Source organism: Tursiops truncatus, chromosome 13 (assembly GCF_011762595.2).
Source record: "Tursiops truncatus isolate mTurTru1 chromosome 13, mTurTru1.mat.Y, whole genome shotgun sequence".
Lineage (NCBI taxonomy): Eukaryota > Metazoa > Chordata > Mammalia > Artiodactyla > Delphinidae > Tursiops > Tursiops truncatus.
In genome coordinates this window covers 51,317,476-51,337,231 of record NC_047046.1, presented here as the reverse complement: position 1 = coordinate 51,337,231, position 19,756 = coordinate 51,317,476, and the positions used below count along the sequence as shown (strand labels likewise).

The following is a 19,756-nucleotide window of genomic DNA, read 5'->3' as shown; positions in this document are numbered from 1 at the left end:
CGATATATTCTGGCTAAAGAAGCAATGAAATTATCAAAACTTAAGAAGCATTTACATACATACATAAAGAAATAAGGGATTTTGAAATAAAGAGTACTGATCCAACAGAAGCAGTGTACAATATTCACATATAATCATTACTATTTTGTAGGCTTATAAAGTAGCAATTTGGTTTGCTAAGAACACAAAGACCATGTACAATTGTTGAAACATTAGTTCAAGACTGTATCAAAGGTGTATGCGTGATGTTGGGTAAATTTGTAGAAAAGAGAGTAGCTCAAGTACTCTTTTCTCATGACACTATAGCTTGATGTGGCTATGCAGGAACTAGCTAGTAATTCAAAAACAACTCCATATAATAAAACTAGCAAAGTGTTTGTCATTGGAAGCTGAAGAATGCAAATATTCCACTAACATGGCAGTTTTTCTAGTACACATGCATTTTAAAAATCATAACGATATGAAGAAAGAATAGCATTTTTTGGCCTCATTGACAACAAACATAACCAATTTTGAACAGTATAAAACTATGAAGGCTTACATTATCCATAAATGTCGTTTGACAGCACAGCAGCAATAGGAAAATATTCTGGACCATGAACCAAATTATAAATAAACATATTAATTCCTTCATCTAGAATGTTTTACTATTTAAAAAATCAGGTGAATTAAATAGTGTGCTTAGCAACATGTTAAAAATGTGGATTTTATAAAGGCAAATGCATAAAATTTGAGTTTATTCTATTTATTTCTAATACAGAAGCCAACCACTAACAAATTACATGCTGAGGCATGATGGCTATAGAAGGGAAAAGTTTTGTTGGGAATTTGGAACAAATCTTAAGTGTTTCTGCAATGTAAGAAACTAATTTGGTCACAATTTTTATAAGATAGGAACTGGAGAGCCAACCTGCCTTATTTGACTGATATTGTTATTTTTTTTAACTGATTTTTAATACTTCTTTGCAAGGTTGAAATCCAACATTGTCTTCAATGGCAGATCAGATTGAAAAGCAAAAATGAATGGCAGTACTTTGGAAGAGCAGCGTCACTATGTATTTTTATGTCATATTCCATAATTTCAATAAAATTCATTTGTGATGATTTTTTTTTTTTGGCCCCACTGTGTGCCATGTGGGATCTTAGTTCCCTGACCAGGGATCGAACCTAGGCCCCAGCAGTGAAAGCGCAGAGTCCTAACCCCTGGACCACCAGGGAATTCCCTATTTATGATGATCTTGATACTGAACATCTGTGAAAAATTATCATTGAACTCCTCTCAAATTAGATGTTTCAAATTTTATTTTCCATCAAAATAAGATCCATGCATAGAAAATCCATTTCTTTCATTGAAAGAATTTTAAATTTAACTATAATTTTAAAGAATTGTTGAAACTGGTTAGTGATAAAGGGCTAGAGACAAATTTTGAAAACATACCACCACTTCCTTCATTTTGGACAAAAAGTTAAAAGTTTAGAATGAATAATCAAAGCCTATTGAAACTGCTTTAAAATCTTTTCCATTCCTAGCAATATACTGTTGTGATATTTCTCTATGTGAGTGTTAATAAAACAAAACAGAAAGAGTTTAAATATATATGTTATCACCTGTGAGTATCATATCACCTCTCCAAACAAGACTGCACAGGTTATAAATGAAGGAGCAACCTTGTGTATCACATTAAAAACTTTCAATGTTAACATACATAGTACTACTGATATAGCTGGCGCTCATTCAAAGTGTGTACAGGCACTTATTCTGGGGGAATTGTGATTTCACACATACTTTTTTTTTTTTTTTTTAGTTATGATTGCAAACAAGAAAAAGTTATGTAATAGTCATTCTCTGTATTAATCACCTGTATGCATACTTTCAATGAAGCTTTTTATCATTTTTTCCTATGTTGTGTCTGTTCAGATTATGTTTATTAAAATATAATCTGCCTATTGAACTTTTAATAAAAATGTTGTCACATTTCATTTTATAGTATTTAATTTTTAATAAATTTTTTAAAAGTTTTAGTCCATGGAGATGGACAAAAATAATCAAACCTGGTTCTTCACCACAGATAATTTAGGAAGCCCTGACCCAAATCATCTAGAACACAGTGAGTCTATTAGAACACTACTTTGAAAAGATGGATTTGTTCCAACATGATTTATATATTAGGGAATAATCTGAAAATAATGCAAACTTCATGTTTGCTCCTGAACAGTTCTTTTTATGAAACACACTATGTGAACACAGAAAACTGCACCCAGCTGAACTGGTCCATGTAGGAATTTACACAATGCACACACCCACACACCTGAAACAACCATCAGTTATCTCAGTTCCTCAGGAATGTAACACTACAAGGTTGTGCTTTGCTATCCTTTTACATTGTGAACTTTTCAATATAAGAAAACAATCTCCTAAATGTCTAAGCATCCTAGTTCAGAAACATCAAGCAGTACATGCAAAAGCCAAGTTTCAAGTATTGAGGAGAAGCTTGATATAATAAAGTATTTGGAAAGAAACATGGGAATGTGCCATTCCCTGAGCAACGAGCATAAAGGAATCCACATTGAGGACCATCAGAGACAATCTGCAAAAAAGTCTATGGCTGATATAACTTCAAGTGCTACAAAGTCATTAAGAACACCGCCTAAAGAAAAAAAACAATGGAAAGACTGGTGAACATTTAGATTGAAGGCCAAACAGCAAAATAACCAAGAACAACCTTTTTCACAAAGAGAAAGCAGTATCAATATACAATGACCTTCAATGTGAATCACCCAAACCTGTAGAAGTGGCTCCTTTTCATGCTAGTTATGGCTGGCTTAATGCTTTCAACTACCACTTTATCTGTCTCACAAAGCTCATAAATCCAGGGACTATTGCTATTTATTTTAAAGAAATTGAAAAGGGATACTTTGCAACTGAATAATGATATGTCTGAGAATTCCTCCTTTCCTCAAAAAAGTAAATGCTAAACAGTTTTAAATAAAGTTAGAAAGCAAAATGCGTGAAATGTTATAGTGCATGAATTATGAAGTTAAAGGTCAAAACTACTACCCATTTTGTTTGAGATGTCTTCAAATATGGTACTTGCTTCCTATTTTGAGGGATTCACCTTATACAATCAAGCATATGGAACCAACAAAGGTGCCATTTTGCCTGCCATTGGTAGCTTAATTTTAAAGTTTTTTACATTACTACTAGCTTAGAAAATAGCAACATGAAAAGGCATGGCAGACAGTGAAAGCATTCCCCAACTCACAAACATCCATTGGCAAAGGGTGGAAGCCATATTGACTCAAGGTATTTGAGCACAACCTATCAACAATCATTAACTATTTGCTAATTAAGTTATGTTGACTCAGCACTGTCCCCTATGAAGCTAGATTTAAAAAGAAAACAGGAAAAGGTTGAGCAGAGACATCAGTGGACACACATTGAAGGGAAATATATTCTACAGAATTAACACAGGCAAGTCACAAAACAAACAAACAAAGAAAAGGACAGCAACAAAAATAGCCTTCAATAAGAAGCCAGAGTTGCTACAATATATTACATAAAACGTCCAGTTTTCAATGAAAAAATTACAAGAATTTCAAAGGAATAGGAAAGGGTTACCCATGTTAAGAAAAAAAAAGTCAACTGTCTCTGAAGGGTCCCAAATATTGGACTTACAAAGCTTTCAAAAGAGCTATTATAAATATGTTGAAAGACCTAAACAAAAACACATTTAAAGAATTAAAGGAAAGCACGATATTGACAACAAATGGAGAATCTCAGCAAAGAGATAGAGGGAAAAAATATATATGAAAGAACCAAATGGAAATACTGGAATTGAAAAGTATAATGAGTAAAATGAAAAATTTAGTAGAGGGGCTCCTCAGCAGATGTGAAATAGCAGAAGAAAGAACAGTAAGCTTAAAAGTAGGTCAACAGAGATTATTTAATCTGAAGAGCAGAAAAAGAAAAAAAGGGATGAAGAATAATTAGTCTCAGAAACCTGTGGGTAACCAAGAATACCTACATAGATGAAATGGAAGTCCCAGAAAGAGAGAAAAGAGAAATGGGGGAGAAAAATATTTGAAAAAAGAAATGACAGTCAAAATATTTTTATTTTGATGAAAAATATTAATCCACAGATCCAGGAAGCTCAACAAGTTCCAAGAAGGATAAACATAAAAGATCCACATTTAGACAAGTTATGGTCAAGCTGTTTAAAGCTAAGCAAAAAGAAAATCTTCAAAGGAGTAAGGGAAATGATTTATTACATATAGGGAACAAGAACACATTACACACACTACACACACACGCGCACGCGCGTGCGCAAAGTAATCAAGGAAGACACAAATAAATGGAAAGATACTGCTAAAAAAAAATATTAACAACTAACAGCTCATCAAAAACAGTTGAACAAAAAGGCAGTGAGATGGTACAAAGTCCTAAAAGAAGTAAACTGTCAACCAAGAATTTTATATCCATCTAAACTATCCTTCAAAATGAAGGCAGAATAAAGATATTTCTATGTTTAAAAACAAAGCAAAGCAAAACAAAAAGACTTAGAGAATAGTTGCTGGTAGACCTGCTCTATAAGAAATGTTAAATGAAATCCTTTAGGCTAAACAGAAATTTACACCAGTTACTTCATTGTACAGACATAAAGGACACCAGAAAAGATAATCTTGTAGGTAAACATATAAGAATTTGTATATGTGTGAATTCTTAACTGCTTTATAAGACAATTACATAAAAATCACAGTTATAAAACAGTATTATTGGGCTTTTAACATGAAAAGATTATATGTATGACAACAATAGCATAGTAGAGTAGGGAGGAAATGTTATATTGGAGCCAAGCTTATATTTTACTGGAATACTGTTAGAATTCATTTTAAGGAGATTATGGTAAATTAAAATGCATATTGTAATCACAAGAGCAATGATTTAAAAAATAGCCAAGGAATTAAAATGTTACACTACAAAACATTTATTTAACACAAAAGAAGGCAGTGAAGAAGCAGCAGAGGAACAAAACCACATGAGATATAAAGAAAAAAAGGAGCAAAATGCAGGATATAAATCCAACCATATCACAATTACATTAAATGCAAATGGATTAAACTTTCCAAGAAAAAGGCAGGGATTGTCAAACTAGATAAAACAACAAGATCCAAATGTATGCTATCTATAATAGCCACACTTTAGATTCACACATAAATAGCCTGAAAGTAAAAGGATGGAAAAAGATATACCATACACATAGTAACATAAGAGAATTAAAGTAGCTATGCTAATATCTTTAAGTAAAATATATTACTAGCGATGAAGGACATTTCCTATTGATAAAATGATCAATTTATAAGAAAAAAGTGATTATAAACTATTATATGAACCTAACAGCTGAATTCTCAAGGCACATGAATCAAAACTTGAAAAAAAACTGAGGGAGAAATAAACAATTTAATAATAAGAAATGGGAGACTTCAATACTCCATTTTCAACACAAGGTGGAATAATTAAACAGAAAATCAGCAAAAACATAAAAGAACGATAAGTCAACCAACCTGACCTGACATCTATAGAACATTCTATCTAACAACAATAGAAATCATATGAAACATTCTTTGGGGAAAAATTTTTTTTTGCTACAGCATAAAACAAATCTTAACAAATTTCAAAGGGTTGAAATTATGTGAAATATATTTCCTGTACATAATGAATTTAAATCAGAAACCAACAATAGAAAATAATTTGGGAATTCAAATGTTTAAAAATTAATGCATGTCTAAATAAATCATGGATCTAAGAAGAAGTCAAAAGGTGTTACTACTATGATTATGTTATGTTATATGGCAAAAGAAAGATCATCTGGATGGGTCTAATCTAATCATAGAAGTGCTTTAAAAGGAAAGTTTTCTTCAGCTGGTAGAAGAAGGGGAAGTCAAAGAGATTTGAAAAAACAAGAAGAAATCAACATGCTGTTGTTGGCTTGAAGATGAACAGGGCCAGGTGATTAGAAATGTGGGCAGCCTGTCAAAGTTGAGAGTGGCACCCAGATGACAGTAAGCAAGGAAAAGGGGACCTTAGTCCTACATTGCAAGGACCTGAATTATACCAAAACCTGAATGAATTAGGAAGTGGATTCTTCTTCAGAGTGTCCACAGGAGAGCCCAGGCCAGGGGACCCCTTCATTTCAGCCTTGTGGGACACTCAGCAGAGAACCCCATCAAGATCAACCAGGCTTGTGACCTACAGAACTGTGAAATAATCAGTGAATGTTGTTTTAAAGTGCTAAATTTATTATAATTTGTGACACATAAATAGAAAACTAATAGAACTCATAACTAATAAGGAAACTGAACAAGCAATAAAAAAAATCTTTCCACAAAGGAAAGTTCAGGCCCAGATGGCTTCACTGATTAATTCTCTCAAATATATAAAGAAATAATAACCCCCATTCACAAACTTTCAGGAAGTAGAGGAGGAAACACTTCTCAACACATTCTATGAGGCTAGTATTACGATAATATCAAGCCAAAGATATCTTAAGAAAAACAAGGATCAGTCTCTCTAAGAATGTAGACCTAAATATCATCAACAAAATATTAGTAAACCAAATCTCACATAAGATAAAAGAACTTATACACAATGATCAAGTGAGATTTATTTCAGGAATGTAAGGTTGGCTTAACATCAAAAAAATCAAGTAATACAGTGTATTCATAGAATGAAAAACAAAAACCAAGACCACACAATTATCTAAACAGAAGCAGAAAAAACGTTTGACAAAATTCAACAACCATTCACAATAAAGACTCTCAGCAAACTAGGAAGAGAACTTTCTTAACTTGATAAACAGTATCTATAAAAAAACCTATAGCTATAGGTTTTATTTAAGAGTACTTAATGGAAAAAGATCAAAACCAAAATATGCATGTCCACTGTCATCTCTTCAAGTCAACACTATACTAAAAGTTTTAGTCAGTGCAATAAGGCAAAAAAAAAAAAAAAGACATTATGGAAAGAAAGGAAAACTTATTTGTAGACGTCTTGATCCTTTATGTGGAAAATACTGAGGAATCTACAAACAAAACAGAAAAACTACTAGAATAGTTAGTTCAGCAAGGTCACAAAATACAAGATCCATATACAAACATCAATTTTACCCTTAAACAACACAGGGTTTGAACTGTGTGGTTCCAGTTACACAAGGATTTTTTTTCCATGAGAAAAATAACTCAATTTAAAAATGGGTAAATAAATGGGCAAAAGATATAGTAGGCCTTTAACCAATGAAGACATACAAATGGATAATAACCATATGAAAAGATGCTCATCATTATTAAACATTAGGAAAGCTAAAATGAATAGCCTGGGACTTCCCTGGTGGCGCAGTGATTAAGAATCCGCCTGCCAATGCAGGGGGACATGGGTTCGTGCCCTGATCTGGGAAGATCCCACATGCCTCAGAGCCACTAAGCCCGTGCACCACAACTACTAAGCCTGTGCTCTTGAGCCCGTGAGCTACAACTACTGAAGGCTGCGCGCCTAGAGTCCGAGCTCTGCAACAAGAGAAGCCACTGCATTGAAAAGCCCACACACCACAACAAAGAGTAGCCCCTGCTCGCTGTAACTAGGGAAAGCCCGCACGAGCAATGAAGATCCAACACAGATGAAATTAATTAATTAATTAATTTTAAAAAAATAAAGTGAATACCCTGTTAAAACCAAGGAGAGAAAGTACTTCACATCTACTATAATGGTGATAATCAAAAATATAGAAAATGAGGAGTTGGAGAAACTGGAATTCACATATACTGTTGGTGAGAATGTAAAATGATATGGCCATTTGGGAAACAGTTTAGTAATTTCTTCAAAATTTAAGCATAAAATTAACATACTACCCAGCAATTTCTCTCCTAGGTACCTATCCAAGAGAAATGAAAACATATGTCCACATAAACACTTGTAACACAAATGTGCATGATGACACTATTCATAATAGCCAAAAACTGGAAACATTCCAAATCTCTGTTAACTGGTGAACTGTGAAACCAAATGTGGTGTATCTCTAAAATGGAACAATAAAAAGAAGTATTCAGCAATAAAAAGAAGCAAACTACTGATACATGCTCCAACATGGATGAACCTCAAAAAATGATGCTAAGGGAAAGAAACCAAATGTAAGTGGCTCTCTATTGTATGACCCTATTTATATGAAATGTCCAGAAAAGGCAAATGCATAGAGACAGAAAGCAGACTAGTGGTTGCCTAGGGCTGAGGGTAGTAATAGGAATGACTGCAACAGGGCATGAGGGATCCTTCAGCAGGCATGGTCCTTAATGGACCAATGCTGGTTGGATGTCATAAAACTGGATTGTGTGATGGTTGTATATTCTATAAATTTATCAGCATCATTCACCTTTAAAATGGGTGAATTTTATAATAAAAAGACAACATTCATTCATTCACTAACATTTACTGAATGCATACCTTGTACTAAATACTGATCTAGGTACTACGGAACCATCAAACATAATGAGCCTGCTGTAATGAAAATCCACATTTTAGTGGAAAGAGACAAATTAGTAAACAAACTAATTACAAGGTCATTTGTCATTTTTTAAGTAGTATAAAGACAATAAAAATCAGGCTTTTTGATGAAGAATAACTGGGGTGAATGACAGAGGCTCAATGAACCCTTTCCACTTCTTTTACTTGCCTCAAGATTTCTTTACAAGGTCCCTTCTGCTATGATAGACAACATGTCATTAATACAGGAGATCCACACTTCGTCTTGTTTCAGGTGGGCCTTTAGAGCCTATTGGCTGGAAAGTAACTTGATTTGGGAGAGATTTATTACACAATGCCCTAAATACTTAATGACAACATATAATTAGAGAACAATACAATTTGTAGAAAACAGGTGGAAAGAGGTAAAGTTAACTATAATGACAACAAAAAATACAAGTGGGGCAGATGTTGCTTACTTCACTGCTGAGAGGGAGTGAAGATGAATACTCAAATCAAAAATTAATCACTGCACAATTTATAATATATAGTTTCTTTAGGGCCTGAAAATCATTATGATATACTGTATACTGATAACTTTTGGACATATTTTGGCTGAGATCATGATTAGGATGATTATTTAAGCTTGAAACAGTCTAAAGAGCACAAAAACTTAAATTAGTTCTTTAGACTAAGTCTAGAAAGTAGGAGAAGCCCTGCTCACAGACAACTGTCCTAAAATGCTGCTGTGGAGGAGGGAAGGGGTATGGGTAGCAACAACACAAACCTGAATTCTCACAGCACTTTTCATGTAGGATGGAAGGGAGTGAACCCAGGCATTTAAACCAGGCCATTACTCTTGGCAATGATTCCAAATATTGGCTTGGCAAAAAAGTTCGTTCGGGTTTCCCATAACATCTTACAGGAAAACCTGAAAGAACTTTTTGGCCAACCCAATACAAAAAGCAGGTACCTGTGAGCACAGACTGGCCTACTCGCAACAGTCTTCATGTTTCTACACGTCTCAACAAGAACTAAACAAGTCAAATTGTATGGAATATCTGTGCATGCCATCATCTGTTCAACACAGCCGATCCATCTAAATGACCTGTATGTAAAGGGCTTCCACCAATAAGTCTCACCTAGGAAGACTGGCACAACTTGGGTAGGCACAGACAGCATCCTCAGTCTATCAGGTTTATTAGCGGAGTCCTAAACACCTAGTAATTTAAATGACACCACAGTCAACGTGATTTTGATTAATCTCTTAGCGAGAAGGACAGGACAATCGGCTTCTTCCCAAGAAGTATTCAAACCTGGAAGTCTTGCTCATTAGTATAATATTAGTCATAGTTATAGTTCCTCTCCCAGTTAATATTTTTCAGGCTGGTGCAATGGGTGTCCAGCATAAAGTGGCTGCTAATCCATAAGGTATTTAATATATTTCTTGGAAATACAAATAAACAACTGTACATGTTTGTTAACTTGGCTATGAAAGACTGCTCAATCAGCCTACTTTAGTCCGCAAGAAAGGCATTTTCCTTAGTTGTCACAATGTTGCCTTCCAACGCTCTCTGGAAATCACTCTGACCAAGTGTGGTTTCTTTCACAGGGCAGCCAAAGTTGCTAGGCAGCACCAAACACACCTGCAATCAAGTGCTTACAAAACAGAGTGAGAATTTTTTTGGCACTATTAAGAAAACAGAAACAGTCATTAACATAAGACCTTCCTAATATTCGTAAACCCAAACCTGACACAGAACCTCTCTTCTCCTCGGAAGGCATACTTTGAGGGAAAGGCAGAGGGGAGAAAGCTGAGGCATCGTGGAGAAGTAGAGAGGAACAGAGGGGAGCAGAGAAGAGTAGAGGAGAGAGGAAAGGAAGAGCAACACTGAAAAAATAACACTTTAGTACAGTTCATACAGGTTTTTAAAAACTATTTTAAACTCAAAGGACTCATTTTTGTGTTAAAAATTGCATATTTGATTACCTCACTCCAAACCAAAATTAGTTTAAATCCTTCTATCTACACAGAAAAATCATAGAAAAAGGACATAAAGAATGGATAGAAGTGATGATAAAGAGACTTGTCAGTTTCCATCTTATAGACTTTTCCTGTTTTCTAGTACTTGTGTGATTAAGCACACTGATCATTTCTTCAGACAGAAAATATTTCTAACCTATCTGTACCAAGAAGATAATTCAGGAAGATGTATTTATAAAACACTGCATGTGATAGGACTCACCAGCAGTTTGATTAACAGAAGACATTTATTTCTATTACACTAGCATAAATATTCTCCAACTTTAGTGTTCATAAGAATCACCTGGAGGGCTTGTTAAAAATGCAGATTTCTGGGTCCCACTGCCAGAGTTTCTAATTCAGTAGGTATGAGTTAGGTCCTGAGGATCTGCGTTTTTAGAAAATTTCCCAAGTGATGCTGATGCTGCTGGTCTAGGAGACACATTTTGAGAACCACTGTGCTACCAAATGCCTCTGACTTGACGAATGTGTTCCATCTGGCTGTGGGAAGTCAGTGTTCAGGTATTTTTCATTCCCTTACCTCATACAATGGGCCAAACACAATTTCCTTTCCTGCTCTGGTCTCCTCCTCTATGACTGGTTTATACCTAAACATTTATTATTTATCCTCTTTTTGTGAATATTGGAACAAATAATTCTTTCCCATTAAAGTGGGTACCTTCTGTCCATAAAGTATCTTTTTCTCAAAAGTCTCTGTGTGTTCTATATGTAACTAATAGAAGAAAAGTATATTTGGAGTTCTTTTCACTCCTTTTGCTCTCCCCTTTATTCTTATTTTATATCCATTACTTTTCAGCATCTTTTAGTTCTGCACAGTAGCAGATGAACCTCATTCAGCTCTTCTGTTCAACAATGTTGATTAAATTTTCTACTTCCTACCTTATCTGAATTTGCTTTTATTTTAAGACCAAATCTACTGACAAGAGCACACATAAACCTTTGGGATGCAGAGGATAATTAACCTATCCGTAACTACATTTCATTTCTCTATCCTTTCAGGGTATTAACAGATTTTCACAAAGTACTGCATCATACAGAAGGCACATGGGATATACCTGATAGAGCACCTTTTAGTGGGTGAAGTCACAGTTTATTTCATTTTATTTTTTTAAAGAGAATTCTTTCTTTATTTATTTAATTTATTTTATTTTTGGCTGTGTTGAGTCTTTGCTGCTGCATGCGGGCTTTCTCTAGTTGTGGAGAGCGGGGGCTACTCTTGGTTGCAGTGTGCGGGCTTCTCATTGCGTTGGCTTCTCTTGTTGCAGAGCATGGGCTCTAGGCGCATGGGCTTCAGTAGCTGTGGTGTATGGGCTCAGTAGCTGTGGCTCACGGGCTCTAGAGCGCAGGCTCAGTAGTTGTGGCGCATGGGCTTAGTTGCTCTGCGGCATGTGGGATCTTCCCAGACCAGGACACGGATTCCAGTGTCCTGCATTGGCAGGCGGATTCTTAACCACTGCACCACCAGGGAAGTCCCCAAAGTTTATTTTGATTAAGAGTTAAATCTGATTCCTATAAGGAGATGTTAATAAAGCTCAAAGACATGCCCAAAGTAACTGAATCTAGAGCCAAAACCATGAAGTTTGGTTTCCAGCGTGAAGGCCAGATATTTATATTTCTGTAGTTCTTATTTAAATCTCTATTTCTCTTTTATTACTTTGGACCCTCAAAATAAGTATTCTTTACAAGATTACTATTACACATCAATTTGGGCTTTAATTACAAGTTACAATAAATCTGACAACAATGTATCTTCTCTTCCCTTAAATTTTCTCATTTAAGTATTTTTCTGGTCCATAAGGTTATATTTTTACCTTCTTTAAAAGAGCAAAAAGCATTCAATACTGTATCTCCTATAAGGTTTTGTTACTGTGCCTTTGTTATGCTCACAATACACTTTCTCCCTCTCATAAAGCCTCTTTGTTTTCTTAAGAATACCATTAAATTTGTATGCTAAAATTTAAAAACTACATTTAAAAGATAGTTTCAATGAAAATTTCCATTTTGGGGTATTATAGAGGGGGATACACTTACCTGTCCACTACAAACTAGAAAAAATCTATAAAACAACTGTTTTCAGACATTGGACAGCAGCTAGTAAAGGTATATGATCCCTGGAAGAAGGCAAACAAATGAGCTAAGCCATACAATGGTCCTTCATTTCTGTTTGGACAAACATCCCAGACTACGCTAGAAGGAGGGTAGTCCTAAGCAGAACACAAAAGTCTTGGTGAATTACGGAGACAGAGATCGGAGTTCAGGGAGGCTGAGGTGGCTAGAAGTTACAGAACAGAGTCCCAGAGAAGAGAGAGCTATTCAGAAAAATAGCTGAGTAATCGGCACATAGGCCCGTTTGAGTTTTTGCTGAATGCCAAGACTGCACATGTGTAGAGTTAAACTGCGATAGCCTGGGAAAAGAACAACCAGGGAGTTGGAAGTAAAACAGTTCCCAGAAGTCACACAGAACAGGGAGGTGTACAAGTTTTGACCAGTCAGAATGAGAAAGTCATAGCTGATCCCAGGATACTCAGTCCTATTGAGAACCCAGAAAGAGCTAACTAAATTGTTGTTAGAGAAAAATCTAGCCTACAGACTAGTCCTAATAAAGCCTAAACATAAGCTTCTAAGAAGTCAAGATCTACCAATAACTTAAATGCCTGCTAGTACACTCTACAAAGGAAGACAACAAAATCTAGATACTCATTAGTGTAACATACAAACTAACGAACAGCCCATAAAAAATTACAAGACATATGATGAAATTTGACTAGTCAATCAAGAGGAAAAAACCCAGAAATGACAAATTAGCATATGAGAATTTTAAAAAATCTATTATAAATAAGCCCAACGTAATTAAAGATTTAAAGAAAAACATGAACATAATAATAAGATATAAAAAATAACCAAATGATAGTCAATAGATGAAAAATGACAAATCTAAAATGTTAACTCCATGCAGTAAAAGTTTCAGGAGATTAGATGTTGCTTAAGGAACTTGAAGACATAAAAATAGACACTATCCAAACTGAAACACATAGAGAAAAAAATTAAGATTGGGGAACAAAGCCTTAGTAACTTGTGGAATGATACAAGTGATACATGTAATTGCAGTGACAGCAGAGGTGAAGATAGAAAAAATATATGAAGAAATGATGATTTAAAATATTAAATTTAATAAAATCTATAAACCCACAGACCCAAGAAGCTCAATGAAACTCAAGCAGAAAAACACAAAGAACACAAAGGGGCACCGTTATCAACTTGCTAAAAACTAGTGATAGAAAGTTCTTGAGCAGGAAGATTAAAAAACACATGACATACAAAGAAACAGAATAAGAATGAATCTTATTTAAAAATCTCATTAGAAAAAAACATACCAACCAGAAGAAATTATAGAATATTTTAAAAGTGGTGAATAGAAAACAAAAACTAAGCCAGAAGTGTATAAAAATTTCCTTTAAATTGAAAGTGAAATAGATATTTTCACACAAACAAAAGATAGAAGAATTTATTACCAGATAATCTGTATGGCCATAAACAAACAAACAAACATATATCTTCAGGTATAAATAAAATAATACTAAATGGAAACTTGGAAACAAACGAATAAAGACTTCCAGAAAATGGAAATATAAGCAATATCTTTTCATATTTAAAATTTACCTAAAACAAAGATAATGAACCCAAGCTTTTCCCATAGGAGCCGCCAGGTCGAGAGGAGCGTAGTCTTCTCCTCTCACTGCCGTGGCATGTGCTCATCCACTGATATCAGTGTTCTCTTAAAAGGAGGAGTCATCTGGCATAAATGTCACTTTACCTGCTGTGTTCAAGGCTCCTGCTCAACCAGATATTGTGAACTCTGTTCACACCAACTTGCACAAACACAGCAGATAGCCCTATCCTGTCAGTGAATTAGTAGGTCATCAAACCAGTGCTGAGTCTTTGGGTGCTGGCTAGGCTCTGGCTCAAGTTTCCAGGGTTCGAGGCAGTTGGACTGACTGTTCTGGCCAGGGTGCCTTTGGAAATAAGTATCATGGGGGCCACATGTTTGTGCCAACCAGAACCTGGCAACATTGGCACCGCAGAGTGAACACAACACAGAAGCGATATGCCATCTGCTCTGCCCTGGATGCCTCGGCCTTATCAGCACTGGTTATGTCTAAAAGTCATTGTATTGAGGAAATTCCTGAACTTCCTTTGGTGGCTGAAGATAAAGCTGAAGGCTACAAGAAAAACAAGGAGGCTGTTTTGCTTCTTAAGAAATCTAACAGGCCTTCTTAAGGCATGGAATGATTTCAAAAAGGTCTATGGCTCACAGCAAATGACAGCTGGCAAAGGCAAAATGAGAAACTGTGTCATATCCAGGGTAGGGAACCCTGCATCATCTATAATGAGGACAACGGTATCATTGAGGCCTTCAGAAACATCCCTGGAATTACTCTGCTTAGTGTAAGCAAACTGAACATCTTGCAACTTACTCCTGATGAGCAGCACATGGGACATTTCTGCCTTTGGACTGAAAGTACTTTCCACAAGTAAGATGATCTGTATGGCATTTGGCGTGAAGCTGCCTCCTTCAAGAGCAACTACAACCTTCCCATGTGCAAGATACTCAAAACAGACCTTTGCAGAATCTTGAAAAGCCCAGAGATCCAAAGAGCCCTCAGAACACCACACAGATTCATCTGTGAGTCCAGAAGAAGAATCCACTGAAAAACCTGAGAATCACGCTGAAGCTAAACCCATATGCAAAGACCATGCACTGGATGGACATAATTCTTCTCTAGGAGAAGAATCACAAACTCTGGATGGATAAGGCAGCAGCAGCGTTAGCAGCCACATCGAATGAGGAAGGGGTTCCAGGCAAGAAGCCTGTGGCGGAGAAGAAAGGAAAGAAGGCTGCTGGTGTTAAGAAGAAGGCTTTTGTGGGGAAAAAGGCTGCAGTGACCAAAAAACCACCAGCTGAAAAGAAGCCCACAGAAAAGAAACCCACCACAGAAGAAAAGAAGCCTGCTGCATAAACTTTAATTTGTGCATTCCATAAAGGTCAGATCATTTCGGACAGTTAATTCTGAATAAAGACCTGATCAAAGAGGCAAAAAAGAAAAGAAAACAAAAACAAAAAAATGAGCCCCAAGTAGAGATAATGCTAAAACTGTTGACATATATACATTACTATGTATGAAATAGATAACTAATGAGAACCTACTGTATAGCACAGGAAACTCAGTGCTCTGTGGTGACCTAAATGGGAAAGAATGGGGGACATATGTATATATACAGCTGATTCACTTTGGTGTACAGAAGAAACTAATACAACATTATAAAGCAACTATACTCCAATAAAAATTAATTTAAAAAAAGGCAGGAAAAACTAAAGAAAAACTGAAAAATTGGTGAAAAACAGAAAATAAATTACAAGATGGTAGATTTAAACCCAACCATATTGGATAATTAATCAAGTGTAAAAGATACTAACACTCCAATAAAAAGCCAGGGACGTCAGACAGGATTATAAACCAAAGCCAACTACATGCCAAATCCAACTATGAGAACCCTACTTTAATTATAAAGACAAAGATAGGGAAAACTAGAAGGATGGAAAAGAATATACTCTACAAATTCTAATTATAAGAAAGCTGGAGTGGCTATATTAATATCATACAAGGTATTTCAGAACAAGTAATATTATCAGGGACAAAGAAGCATGTTACAAAATGAAAGAACTTAATGCACCAAGAAGACATTACAATCCTAAATGCAAAGGCATCTGATAACTGAAATTCAAAATATGTGAAGGAAAGATAGAAATAAAAAGAAAAATAAATCCATAATCATATTTGGAGCTTTCAAAGCTCTCAGTTAATGACAGAAAAAACAGACCCCAAATCAGTAAGTATATAGAAGACCTGAACAAATACTATAAAAACATTGACCCTATTGCTATATATTGACTACTCCATCCAATAATTGTAGATTAGGTTACTTTTACATGTGGATGAACTATTCAGCAAGATAGGTCGTATCACAAGATATAAAACAAGTCTCAATAATTTCAACATATTGAAATTGTGGAGACTCCATTTTCTGACACAGAGGAATTAAATTAGAAATAAATGTCAGAAAGTTATCTGAGAAATCTGCAAAAATTTGAAATTAAGAAAAATTTATAAATGATTATAAACCGTTCAAAGAGGAAAACACAAAGGGAATTAGAAAATATTTTGGGGCTTCCCTGGTGGCGCAGTGGTTGAGAGCCCGCCTGCCAATGCAGGGGACACAGGTTCGTGCCCCGGTCCGGGAAGATCCCACATGCCGCGGAGCGGCTAGGCCTGTGAGCCATGGCCACTGAGCCTGCGGTCCGCAATGGGAGAGCCCACAACAGTGAGAGGCCCACGTACCGAAAAAAAAAAAGAAAATATTTTGAAAAAAAAAAAAAGCACAACATAAGAAAGTGTGGGATGCAGGTAAAGGAGTTCTCAGAGGGAAATTTATAACATTAAATGTTTATAACTTTAAATGTTTAAATGTGTAAATCTGTAATTTTAAATGAAAAGAATAAAGTCCCAAACCAATGATCTAAATGTCAATCTTGGAAGTTAGAAAAAGAAATGCAAATTAAAACTGAAATAAATAGAAGGAAAAATTAACATAAGGCCAGAAATAAATGATATAGAAAACAAACAATAGAGAAAATCTAATACAAGCTGTTTTGTTAAAAAATCAATAAGATTGATCAAGAAAAAAAAGATACAAATCATCAAAATGAAAAAGGGGCACACAGATGCAATGCCACAGACATCATCAGGTTGAAAAAGGAACATTATGAACAACTTCATGCTACTTATATGACAACTTATGAAATGTACAAATCCCTTAAAAGACAGAAATTACCAAAACTGACTGAAGACAAAAGAGAACATCTTAATACCTCCATGTCAATTAAAGAAATTATAATATCACAAAGATAGAAAATAGAAAAAGGAAGAAACAATTTCCAATTCATTTAGTGAAGCCAGAATTACCTTAATACCAAACCAGATAACTACTAGGAAAAAAAAAAAACCTACAAATAACTTCACAAAACATAGATGATGTTAAAATGTTGGGGAAATAAGAAAAATAAGACAATGCAGAGATAACGAAATGGTCAGTTGCTCCTTGCCAACTGCTGCCACAGTCTCCACACACAATCACTGTCAGCTGTAAACAAATTAAGCCCAGTGGTTCACAGGTGTTCACAGTCATAACACAAAACTGAACCTTCCTTCAGAAATGTAGCATTTAAAAGTTCTGAGGTGGAACTAAGAAAGATAAAAACCAGAATCAAGTGTACTGCTTGCTACCTTATGCTTCACTCCAACGCAGATTTTAAGCAGTCTCCTACTGGTATGAAAAAATATGATAACCATCTGCATTTAAATGTTAGCAGTGGTATTCAAAGAATGTATTAGAACTCGCTTGTTTACTGTTAGAGTCGTACAGCAACATGATCAAATTATTTGCCTGATGGACTATGGAAACTTTATCCTAAGCCAGTAGAATATGTATGATGGCTTAGACTTCCATAATTATTTTTTCATCTTAACATAACTCTCATCTCCCAAAACCACTTCTTAACAATTTAATGAGAATAAAACCACAGTAAGATAATCTCTATTTCTTACATTCAGATTAAAAATATAAAACGACAGAAGTAAAGGAGTAAACTTGGAATTCCAACCAGTCTCCAGATTCCTTAAACTGCCATGTGATGACAATACTGTGTACCAAGCAAAAGCGTAAAGTATGTTTTAAGAGATTTTCCACTGGAAAATATACACAATTTAACATTCAAAGGTCTTTAATTTCCCACGGCATTATCAAATAGCAGCCTTTTCTCAAGGCACTTTGCTATCTAAACAGAAGACAGCAACAGAAACAACCCGCCAGTCCCTGAGCAGTGAAGTTCTCCTAAGACTGCAGTACCACCCTGAGACTTTAGCCACCTTTGAATTTAAAGCCGTCATTCTAAAATTTTAATAGGGAGTATAGTGGGTGATAGAGGATTTAAATCGGGGCTCACTCCTAGTAAATTCTCATTATTATATGAATTTTGAAAAATTAAAATTATATCCTCTATCTATACTCCATTAATAAATTTAACCAGAAATTCTACACGATCAGAAGAGAAACTGGTAATTCTTATACTCCTGAGTGTCAACAGCAGCTCTGACCTCAATTTCACTGAAGCACACACCTGGGTGGGTCTCTGCCAGGTCAAGTGCCAACTAAATTCTTCAATTATTAAAAAAAAAGCGTTTAAGGAACATTTATGCACTCACTGCTGCAAGGTAACTTTCAGGAAACTATCTTAACACCAAAACAAACACAAAGAAATCCTACCAAATAATTTTTAGAAACTGTGAAATGCCATCTCTAGAGTCAGAAGTTGGTAGTTGGTAGCTGTGTTAAGGACATTTTTCCTCCTTAAAAAGAAGTTTCTTATACAATAGGTTTCATTACAGGAATGTATTGATTGAAACTAGTTTCACTACCACTAATGTTCTGCTTAATTTTAAAGATAACATAATACTGAACAGAATAATGTGTTCTATTAATAACATTTTATTGAAACAGTAGACTGATTTATTGCATGTTTGTCCAAATAAACACCCAGATCATTTGCCATAAATCTTCTTGAGTCTAAACAGAAGGCTGAGATGCAACTTGATAAAAATAAAAAGTTATCATAAAACATAATGAAAAATCCAATCTGAAAATTAAACAGTGCACTGCCCAGCTTCATGCTTTGTTTAGGGTCTGATGCTTGCAATGAAGATGAAAGAATTGCTCTAGTTTACTTAAAATGGCTGTTGTGAGTCTTCATTTGGGAAAAACTATAAAAATAATTAAAATCTGTTAGAGGAAGTTTGGCCATTTAGTTTCTGAGGCAATTCACTCTAAGCGCATTGCTCGTACACTTTAAGATAAAATAGCTTATTTTTTATTTAAAGATACTTTTTAACTTGAACTTTATTTTGTGGGGGTGAGAGAGGGCCGAACTTAACAGGCTTGTGTTCACGAACTAAAATACTTCTCCCCGGAGCTTTAAGTTTACAGTGAGTCTACTCAGACCCATTCCGGTGGTGTACGTACACACAGGAGTGTGCATGTACACCAGCGATGTCGTAGGTGATATGTGAGAGGATGCCATCAGGGCATTC

General features: G+C 35.2%; 1 protein-coding gene and 1 pseudogene across 9 annotated transcripts in view; one reads left to right on the top strand and one right to left on the bottom strand.

Moving 5' to 3' along the window:
* KIAA1328 (KIAA1328 ortholog) overlaps positions 1–19,756 on the bottom strand; it is a 391,966-nt gene that overhangs the window by 184,327 nt on the left and 187,883 nt on the right. The gene's annotated exons all lie outside the window — the stretch shown is intronic.
* LOC101333292 (large ribosomal subunit protein uL4 pseudogene) lies at positions 12,094–15,571 on the top strand (annotated as a pseudogene).